A 9,728-nucleotide genomic window follows, 5' to 3' on the forward strand; every position below is an offset into this window, starting at 1 on the left:
GGAGGCGAGGGAGAAGTCGGTGGAGGTGCGGGCCGACGCGGCTGCCAAGGCCCAAGCGGAGGCCGCGGCCGCGGAGGCCCTGCAGAACCAGCCTCCGCAGCTCATCATCCCCCTTCACGCCGCGGCTCCCGACATCCCAGTGCCCCCGCCGGAGAAGGCCGGCTGTGGCCAGCCGCTGATGGAGAGGGAAGCGGCACCGTCGCTGCCGACTGGAACGGGCTAAGGAGACCGGCCTGATGCGCCGCCCGCATAGCCGGCTGGAGGAGAGCCGACTGTGGGAGCGGATCTTGTGGTCTCGTCGGCGCACGGGGAAGGCGACTTCAGTGCCGGAGCCGCAAAAAAGTGCGGGCTCCAGTTCGTCGGCCCAGCACCTGGAAGCGGCCAGCGATAGCTCGTCCGGGTGGACGCCGGGCGGTGGGACGGCCATGCTGAACGTGGCGACGCAGGACGTCCGGAACCGGCTTCAGGCCCAAGCTGCCGCGCTGAAGCAGTACACTCAAGAGTTTCTCACGACGCGAACGGTGATCCGGATGAGTCCTCCTGCTTTTCGTTGATTGCTCCTGATTTCTTCCATGGGGGCGCGTCAGCGCACCCACTGGGTGTAGTCCCCGAGTTCTGAGTTGGCTGCTGAGTAGGCGGCTTGGAACTTCTTGGTAGACTTCGATTGCCATCTTGTTCTCACTTGCATCTCTTATCTTATCTGCAGGAGTATCATAACCTCCGCGCAGTTGCTTTCAACTCCCAGGCCCAGGAGTTGAATCAGAAAGCCACTGATCTGACCGAGAGCCTAAGTAAGTGCTTCATCTTTTATCTCAAGTGGGGGCGCGTCAGCGCACCCACTGGGTGTAGTCCCCGAGATTCGGGCCGAGTGCTGAGCAGTCGGGTCGGATCTTTTCCCGACGACTTCTTTCTTCATATCTGTAGGGGCCAATGTTGACTTGAGGGGCCAGCTAAGCGGAGCCCAGTCCGCCCTTCACACCAAGGAGGCCGAGTGCGCCACCCTGGCTCAGGAGCACGATCGCCTGGCCAAGAAACTGGCCGACCAGGAGGAGAGCCACAAGGCGGCCCTGAAGGCACCGCAGGAAAGTGAGGCCGCCCTCAAAGCCGAATATGAGACCGAGGCAGCGAACTGGGCCGAGGCAAGGCAGGCGCTGAGTCAAGGCTACAGTCAGGTGGAAGACTTAATCGACTATAGGCCTTCTTCTTCTTCTTTGTTTCTTTGCCTGCTTCCTGCCATCTGGTTCATCTTTTGATTTTGTGCTGCTGCTTTCTTCTTTGTGCAGATTATTTTCCCGGTTACTCTGTTGCCGCCTCCCAAGCCATCGAGGCCTACCGCAATGCGCGACGGCAGGCAGGGGCCGAGATCGCACCGGGTGCCGGCCGGTCACTTGAGGAGCAGCTTTTGGCGCTTCAAGCCCGCCTGCTGCCGGCCCACCGCATGCTCCGCCGTCTTCAGCACGCCGGGGCACAAGAGATGGCCGCCCTCTGGCCTGGCGAGGTGGTTCCCCGCACCCCAAGTTAGACTGTCGACTGGCTAGAGGTCGCAGTCGGCCGCTTCGAGGCTTGGAAGGCGTCAGCGGCCCGGTCTGGCACTGGGCGGGCGCTGGATTTCGTCCGAGCTTGGTATCCTGGGCTAAACTTGGACCAGCTGAGCACCTGGCGGCAGGAGGCCGACGAGGAGCTGGAGGCGGTGCGGCCGGCTATCGTCCAGTGCGCCTCGGCGATTGCCGAGTACACCGACACCAGCGCCTTTACCCCTGAGGTGGATGATGCCGGCGTCGCTCAGCCAGAGGAGTGGTTCGGGCTGAACCCAGCAGAAGGCGAGGACTCGGCGGAGGAGATTGCTTCCAGCGATGAGGGCGAAGGGGAAGAGGGAGAGGATGGTGAAGACGTTGTGCCAAACAGCGAAGCGACCAGCCCGCCTCAGCCTGATCGTGCCTCCAGCAACAAGGCGCGTGCAAGCGCGCCGCCTGCAAGAGGTGATGATCGTGCCGAGATTCGCCAACCGGTCACTCCTCCAGCTGGCACTGCCGTCTCCACCAACCTGCCCGACTCTCCCATTGCTCCCTTGGCCTGATCAGTCGTCCTTGCTTTCCTGCTTGTTACTCTTTTGAACAACTTCTATTAAATTTGCGCAGTTCCACACAGTAGGGGTGTATTCAAACTATGTTGCATGCTGGCCTTTTGAAGGTCTTTTGTGTAAATATAATTATGCATGCGTATGGCTTCCGTTCATGTTTGCTTTTCATCCTTTTGGCTTTTTCCTTTACCACCTTCCCTTTGGCCACCGCCTTCCCAGCCGGATAGCTGCTCGGCAGTCTGTGGCTGGAGAAGGACTTGGTTGTTTTTTGGGAAGACAAGTACTCGAGCTTTCTTACATTGCAGCAAGGTGAACGGGAAGCCGGCCAGCCGGCTGCTCTGGTAGCCGGTTGGCGAGGCGGGAGGCCGACTTGTGTTATATAAGTTCATTAGTCCTTAGCCGTTTTTCATGTGGGCATCCTTTCCTGCCCTTGGCTCTTGCCAGTCGGACAGTGGATTCTTCGAGCTGCGACTTTTGACAAGAGGGGGCTTGGGTGCCGGCACACTACTTGTCTGACTACAGGCAGCACTTTAGATATAACTTGAGGCGGCCGACTGGTCCAACCCGGTGCCGGACGAAAAAGCAAATGTAGTAACATAATCATAGGCATGATACTCATCATTCATAGATAAAAGAGGCTAGTCCCCGAGTGCTCCTCGGGGGGACCCTTTGTCTCGTACTTAGTACAAAAGGTAGCGTGGTACATACTGCTTTTTAACTATAAAATCTTCGGAGGAGATTGGCGGTCCATTGCCGTTCCGACTTCTTGCCGGAATCATCTCTCTTGTGTGCCTTCGGCTTCTGCGCGTCGATTAAGTAGTAGGAGTCGTTGCCTAAAGCTCCACTGATGATGAAGGGGACCTCCCAAGGGGCCGAGAGCTTGTGCTGGTCGGCTGTTCGCTGGATCAGCCGGAGCACAAGATCGCCCTCTTGGAAGGATCTTGGCTTCACCTTCCGGCTGTGGTAGCGGTGCAGACCCTACTGATAGATGGCGGACCGGCTAAGGGCTAATAGCCGGCCTTCTTCCAGCAGGTCGACGCCATATTTCTCGTGCTTCCTTGGCCTCCGCCTCCGTGTACATGGTGACCCGAGGTGAGTCGAACTCGATGTCAGTTGGGATGACAGCCTCGGCACCATATACAAGGAAGAAAGGGGTGAAGCCGGTTGACTTGTTTGGGTAGTGCACAAACTCCAAAGGATGGCTGACAGCTCGCCGAGCCAACAGCCAGCCGAACGCTCTAGTGGCACAACCAGTCGGGGCTTGATGCCGGAGAGGGTGAGGCTGTTTGCTCGCTCGACCTGGCCGTTTGACTGCGGGTGGGCAACGGACGCTAGGTCCAGCCGGATGCCTTGTGTTGCGCAGAAACGTGCCAGTGCTCCCTTTGCAAAATTTCTGCCATTGTTGGTGATGATGTTGTGCGGTACACCGTACCGGGTTGTGATATCCGCGATGAACGTTACGGAAGTCAGCCCATTCAGCTTCTTGATCGGCTTTGCTTCAATCCACTTGGTAAACTTGTCCACAGCGACGAGCAGATGTGTCATGCCACCGTGTGCCGTCTTGTATGGGCCCACCATGTCCAGCCCCCAGACGGCAAAAGGCCAGGTGAGGGGGATGGTCTTGAGTGCAGAAGCCGGCAGGTATTGCTTGGAACTGAAAACTTGGCACCCTTTGCATTGTTTGACTAGTTCCTTGGCGTTATCGAAAGCAGTCGGCCAGAAGAATCCATGGCGGAAAGCTTTGGCGACGAGTGATCTTGAGGCCGTGTGGTGGCCGCATTCACCTTGGTGGATGTCCTTGAGGATTGCTATGCCCTTTTCTGGCTCGACGCAGCGCTGGAAGACTCCAGTGACGCTGCGCCTAACAAGATCTCGGTTTACTATTGTGTCTGCTCCGGCTCGGCGTTGGACTTGTCTTGCCGAGATCTCGTCAGTTGGCAGCTCTCTGTTTACTAAGAAGTTGAGGATGGGCTGGGCCCATGATGGAGCTGTGACTTCTTCTACTATCAAAACTGCTACTGCGACCAGGGCGGGTGGGCTGGGTGGTGAAGAGTTGGAGTCGGCCACCACATGTTGTGTCGATGCAGTCCCCGGGCCGGCTGTAGTAGCCCCTGGGCCGAGTTCCAAAGTTCCCGGGCCGGGTGCGACTATGGCAGTCCCCGGGCCACCTGTCGAAGTCCCCGAGCCGCCTGCTTGGTTCCCCAAGTCGGATCCGACTGCGTCGGGGTCAGGCGGCACAAAGATGGAATCGGATTCTGGAGACGGCTTTATAGAGGGTTTGAGGAGGCGGTGGAGAGAAACGCCGGCTGGTATAGCTTGCCGGGTGGAGCCTATTCGTGCCCGGGCATCTGCTCGCACGTTGTCGGCCCGTGGTACATTAAGGAACTCGCATCCTTCAAAAATATCCACTGATTTGCTGAACGAGGAAGCGGTAGCTCTCCATGTTCGCGTCCTTGGCATCCCAGTCACCAGATGACTGTTGGACCACCAAATCCGAGTCGCCATAGCACAGGATCCGGCGGATGCCGAGCTCTTTGGCTAGCCGGAGCTTGTGTATGAGCGCCTCGTACTCGGCCACATTGTTGGAGGCGGCAAAATGAATTTGCAATGTGTACTTGAGCTTGTCGCCATTGGGAGAGGTGAGGATGATGCCGGCTCCCAAGCTAGTGTGCATCTTGGACCCATCGAAGTGCATCCGCCAATGAGTGGAGTCGGGGGCCGGTGGCAGGTACTGGGTTTCAGCTCAGTCGACGAGGAAGTCGGCCAGTGCTTGGGACTTAATGGCGGTGCGGGGCTGGTAGAAGATCGTGTAAGGAGCCAACTCAATGGCCCATTTTCCCACTCGGCCGGATGCATCCTGGCTGCCTATGATCTCGGCGAGCGGGGCAGTACATACGACCGTGATGGGGTGCTCTTGAAAGTAGGGCTTGAGCTTCTTGGCGGCGAAGTACACACCGTAGCACATCTTATGGTAGTGTGGGTAGTTCTGCTTTGAGGTGGATAATACTTTGCTTAAATAATACACCGACCTCTGGACTAGCTGAGCTCGGCCTTCTTCTGGGCACTGGACCACGATAACTGTGCTGACCACCCAGCTAGTGGCGGCAATGTAAAGGAGCATGGGCTCTTTCCCAGTCGGTGCCGCCAAGACATGCGGCGTGGTCAGCATCTTCTTTAGCTCATGGAAAGCTTGGTCCGCTTGGTCGTTCCACTCGAAGTGAGCGGACTTCTTCATGAGTCGGTAGAGGGGGAGAGCTTTCTCTCCGAGCCGGCTGATGAAGCGGTTCAGGGAAGCCAAGCATCCGGTGAACTTCCGGACGTCTCGTAGCTTGGTGGAAATCTCCATTCTCTCTATGGCCTTGATCTTCATCGGGTTGCATTCGATGCCGCGTTCGGAGACCAGGAAGCCTAGAAGCTGGCCGGTTGGTACTCCGAACACGCATTTTTCGGGGTTGAGCTTGATCTGAAACCGGCGCATGTTTTCAAATGTCTCTGAGGTCTTCCAGCAAGGTGCCATGCTTCTCCATCTTCACCACAATATCGTCTACATAGACGTGGGCATTTCTGCCAAGCTGCTCGAGGAGGCATTTCTGCATGCAATGCTGAAAAGTGGCACCGGCATTTCTCAAGCCGAATGTCATAGTCAGGTAGCAGAAAGCTCCGAATGGTGTGATGAAGGCGGTCTTCAGGAGGTCAGCTAGATCCAACTTTATCTGGTGGTAGCCTGAGTAAGCATCCAAGAAGCTCAACAGTTCGCATCCGGCTGTGGAGTCTATTACTTGATCAATCCTTGGCAGGGCGAAGGGATCTTTGGGACAGGCCTTGTTGAGGCTGGTGTAGTCTATACACATGCGCCACTTGTTATTTTTCTTCAGCATGAGGACCGGGTTGGCGAGCCACTCTAGAAACAAAACCTCCATAATGAAGCCGACTGCCAGAAGTCGGGCTATCTCTTCTCCTACAATCCTTCTCTTCTCCTCCGATAGTCGGCGAAGGGGCTGTTTGACTGGTTTTGCACCTTCTCGGACGTGTAGCTCGTGCTCGGCGAATTCCTTCAGAACACCCGGCATGTCCTTGGGGGACCATGCGAAGATGTCCCGATTCTCATGGAGGAAATCGACGAGCTCGCCTTCCTATTTGCTGTCCGGGTTTCCCCGGATGGTGGCAAACCTTTCTGGGTGCTCCGGGTTCAGAGGTACCTTCTTCATTTCTTTGGCCGGCTAGAAAGAACCTTGGGCATCACACTCCTTGGGGTCGGGGGACAGGGCTGACTGCTTGCCGGCCATGGACACGACTCGATCCAGTTTCTTCTTCTCTTCAGCAATCACGAGGGACTCGGCCAGCCGGCTACTGGCAGCCGCACACTAGGAGGATTTCTTGTAGTCTCCGGCTATGGTGATGATGCCCTTGGAACTCGGTATCTTCATCTAGAGGTAGGCATAGTGGGGTACAACCATGAACTTGGCCAGAGCAGGTCGGCCAAGCAACGCGTGGTAAGGGCTCTCTAGATCCACTACCTCAAACCACACTGCCTCTCGGCGGAAATGATCCTTGTCCCCGAAGAGGACGTCTATCTTGATCTTGCCGATTGGGGAGCAGGACAGGCCGGGTACGATGCCATGGAACACATTCCGACTAGGCATGAGCTGCTTTGTCTCGATGCCCAGCTTCTCCATGGTGTCACGGTACAGTATGTTGATGCTGCTCCTTCCATCTATCAGCACGCGGGAGAAACGGGCATCTCGCCTTTCTGTTGCGAGGGTGGCATCCAAAACCAATGCGTAAGAGCCGGGAGACGGCATCACCTCTGGGTGATCAGTCCTGCTCCAGCTAATAGGCCTTTCTGACCAGTGCATGAACTCGGGGTTGTTGGAGGCAATTGCGTTGACTTCTTGGTGCTGTCAGTGCCGGCTACGCTGATTTTTTGGTTGACTTGTAAAGATGACGTAGGCGGCATGCTCGTCGGGGAACTCGTCTTGAACAACCTCGACTGCTGGTCGAGCGGCCGGCTGTAGAGGGGCCAGAGGTGGCTGACCAGCAGGCGGAGGCGGCGCTATCCCTTTGCCCTTGGAGATCTGCGTGAGCCAGTGGCATTTCCGGGTCGTGTGATTTGAAGGCTTCACGCCGCTGTGGAACTTCCAGGGGGCATCAAGTGCTTGCTCATAGGAGAAAGCCGGTTGCCAAGCCCGCCTGCTGCCCTTTCTGCTTCTTGGGCGTGGGCCGTCCTTTGGGTTGTTTGTCTTCGACTATGGCCACCTGCCGACTGGTGGAAGGCGGCATGGGAGCCTTGCGCTTCTGGTCGTTTTGGTACGGGCGTCGGCCAAAGTCTCCTGCCGGCGTCTTGGGACTCGGAGCGAGCACCTTCCCGGAGGCGTCTACTCGGGGCTCGGTCTTCATTGAGGAATCGGCCGTGGCATATTTATCAGCTATGACCAGCAGCTCGTCGAGGGTAGTCGGCTCGTCGCAGTGGAGTCGGTGCTTGAGGAGGGTGCCTTCTCGGCACCCGGCGATGAAGTACTCTATAGCTTGAACCTCGTGCACCCCTTCGCAGGAATTGCGGAGCTCGGCCCAACGCGTGAGGTAGTCGCAAGTTGATTCATTGGGCCCTTGTACACACAAGGAGAGCTGTCGGGGCTTGGGAGCCCGTTTGTAGTTGCTGGTAAAGTTGCGGATGAAGGCTTCTGTCAAGTCTAGCCAGCTGTTGACGCTGTAAGGCTTGAGGCTGTTGAGCCAGGTGCGCGCCGTGCCTTGGAGCATGAGGGGGACATACTTCACGGCAACACGCCTGTTGCCGTTGGCGATGCTAACCGCAGTGGACTAGTCGATCAACCAGTCTTCCAGCTTCATGGAGCCGTTGTACTTGGGCGTGTCTCTTGGGAGTGAGAACCCTTTGGGGAAGGGCTCGTCGCGGATGCGGGGGCCGAAGCAAGGCGGGCCGACATCGTCTTCTTCTTCCAGACCCAGGGATCGCGCTAGGCGGTCGATCCGGTGGCGGGCGTCATTCTCGCCGACTCCTTCGCGGTGGCCCAGTCGGCCGCTGAGTGTCAGATGCGTGACAGGCGGTGGAGTAGGATATCTCTCCCCACGAGGTGGAGGAGGAGGCGGGTCGCCCCGCCACTCCACAGCTCGAGGGCGGCCTTCTGCGTCACGCTCGATGGAGATTCGAGTCCGGCTCCGGCTGGCAGCCGGCTCCTTTTTTTCCTTGTGCGGGTGTCGCCCGCAGTCGGCGTTCGAGACGTCGCACCGTGCTCTCGGCGTGGGGGAGAACTTTCAGCATGGACACCGGCTTCATGCCGCTCTATGGCCGCGTCGATAAGCTGCTGGATGCGTCTGGTCATGTAGGGGAGCCCGTCGGGCCCCAGTCCATTCAGCTCGTCTGCGGCCGCCTGGGCGGCACGTAGGTTCTCAAGTGGCGTGGCATAGACTGGGCGATCTGCTCCCAGCATGTCGGCGATAGCCGCACCGTGTTTCTTGATGATGCCGACGCGGCTCGGCCCGTCGGGAGGCGGCGTGCCGAAGGCGGCGTGGTCGACTTTGCGCTGGTGAGCCTCGGTGAGGCATCTCATGGTAGCTAGCTTCTGGCCCTCCGCAATGAGGGTGAGGCGGCGTGCCTCCAGTGTCTTGGCATCGGCGTCGGTCGGGATGGGGGCGGACAAGTCGTGCAGCACCGTCTGCAGGGCGTTGTGGGCGTTTTCGCCAGAGGCGGCGCCGTGGCTGATGACCAGTACCTCGGTGATGGCGCAGCCGCTGCTGTCGGCTTGAGGAAGAGGGTCGTTGATGATCACTACGTTGGTGGGGAAGGTGTCAAGCAACGCAGTGTCAGAGTCGACAAGCATCGGGTCGGTGGAGCCAACCGACACCAAGTCCGCGGCAAGCTCGCGCGGAGACGTGGAGTTGGTCGAGGAGGCTGACGAGGTGACTCTCGGGGCAGCCTGTGCCCGCGTCGGACGCGGGCTCGTCGGAGATGCGAGCCTCGCCAAGAAGATCGGCGAGGCAGCTCACTGCACAGGCGTCGGCGACGCCTTGCAGCGCGTCGGTGCAAGCACCATTGGGCGAGCCGGGCTGGCTACGCTCACTGGGAAGGACGAGGGTTCCCGTCCAGAACAGGTCTCCGGACGACGGTGCACCTGGCCCCACGGCGGGCGCCAAATGTCGGGTGGTTGGTGCGACATATGCCAACGGATGGCTTATCATTGTGGGAGCCAATAAAACATCACCAGTGCCTGGTAACGGGATAAGGCGAAGACATGCACGCCGGCGGATCTTACCCTGCTTCGGGGCTCTCCGTGGTGATAACACCCCTACTGCTGCTCTGCGGGGTCTCCGCATGGTCACTAGATCGACAAGTAGCTACAGGAGGCTCCTTGAGTTGTTCGGTGAAAGGATGAAGAAGGGCAAGGCTAGCCCGCTTCCCCTCTCGATGTTGTGTCTAGAACTACTGGAAAAGGATCCCCTGCATGGGTGCCCTGGGGGTTTATATAGGCCTACCCCCTAGGGGTACAATGGTAATCCAGCTGGGCGTGGGCCCCAGCCATGTGTGTCTACGCTCGCCGGCTTCTCCGCTGACCGATGGGGCCCGGCTACTGGTGGACCCTGCCGGCTGCCGGCCTTCTGGTCGACAGGCTGGTCCCACCGCTCGGAGGTCTTG

General features: G+C 58.4%; 1 pseudogene; it reads left to right on the forward strand.

Moving 5' to 3' along the window:
• Positions 1 to 1,438: 1,438 nt before the first annotated feature.
• Positions 1,439 to 2,077, forward strand: LOC147970502 (uncharacterized; annotated as a pseudogene).
• The last annotated feature ends 7,651 nt before the right edge of the window (positions 2,078 to 9,728 follow it).

Source organism: Triticum urartu, chromosome 5A (assembly GCF_056163025.1).
Source record: "Triticum urartu cultivar PI428250 chromosome 5A, HENAU_Tu73, whole genome shotgun sequence".
NCBI lineage: Eukaryota > Viridiplantae > Streptophyta > Magnoliopsida > Poales > Poaceae > Triticum > Triticum urartu.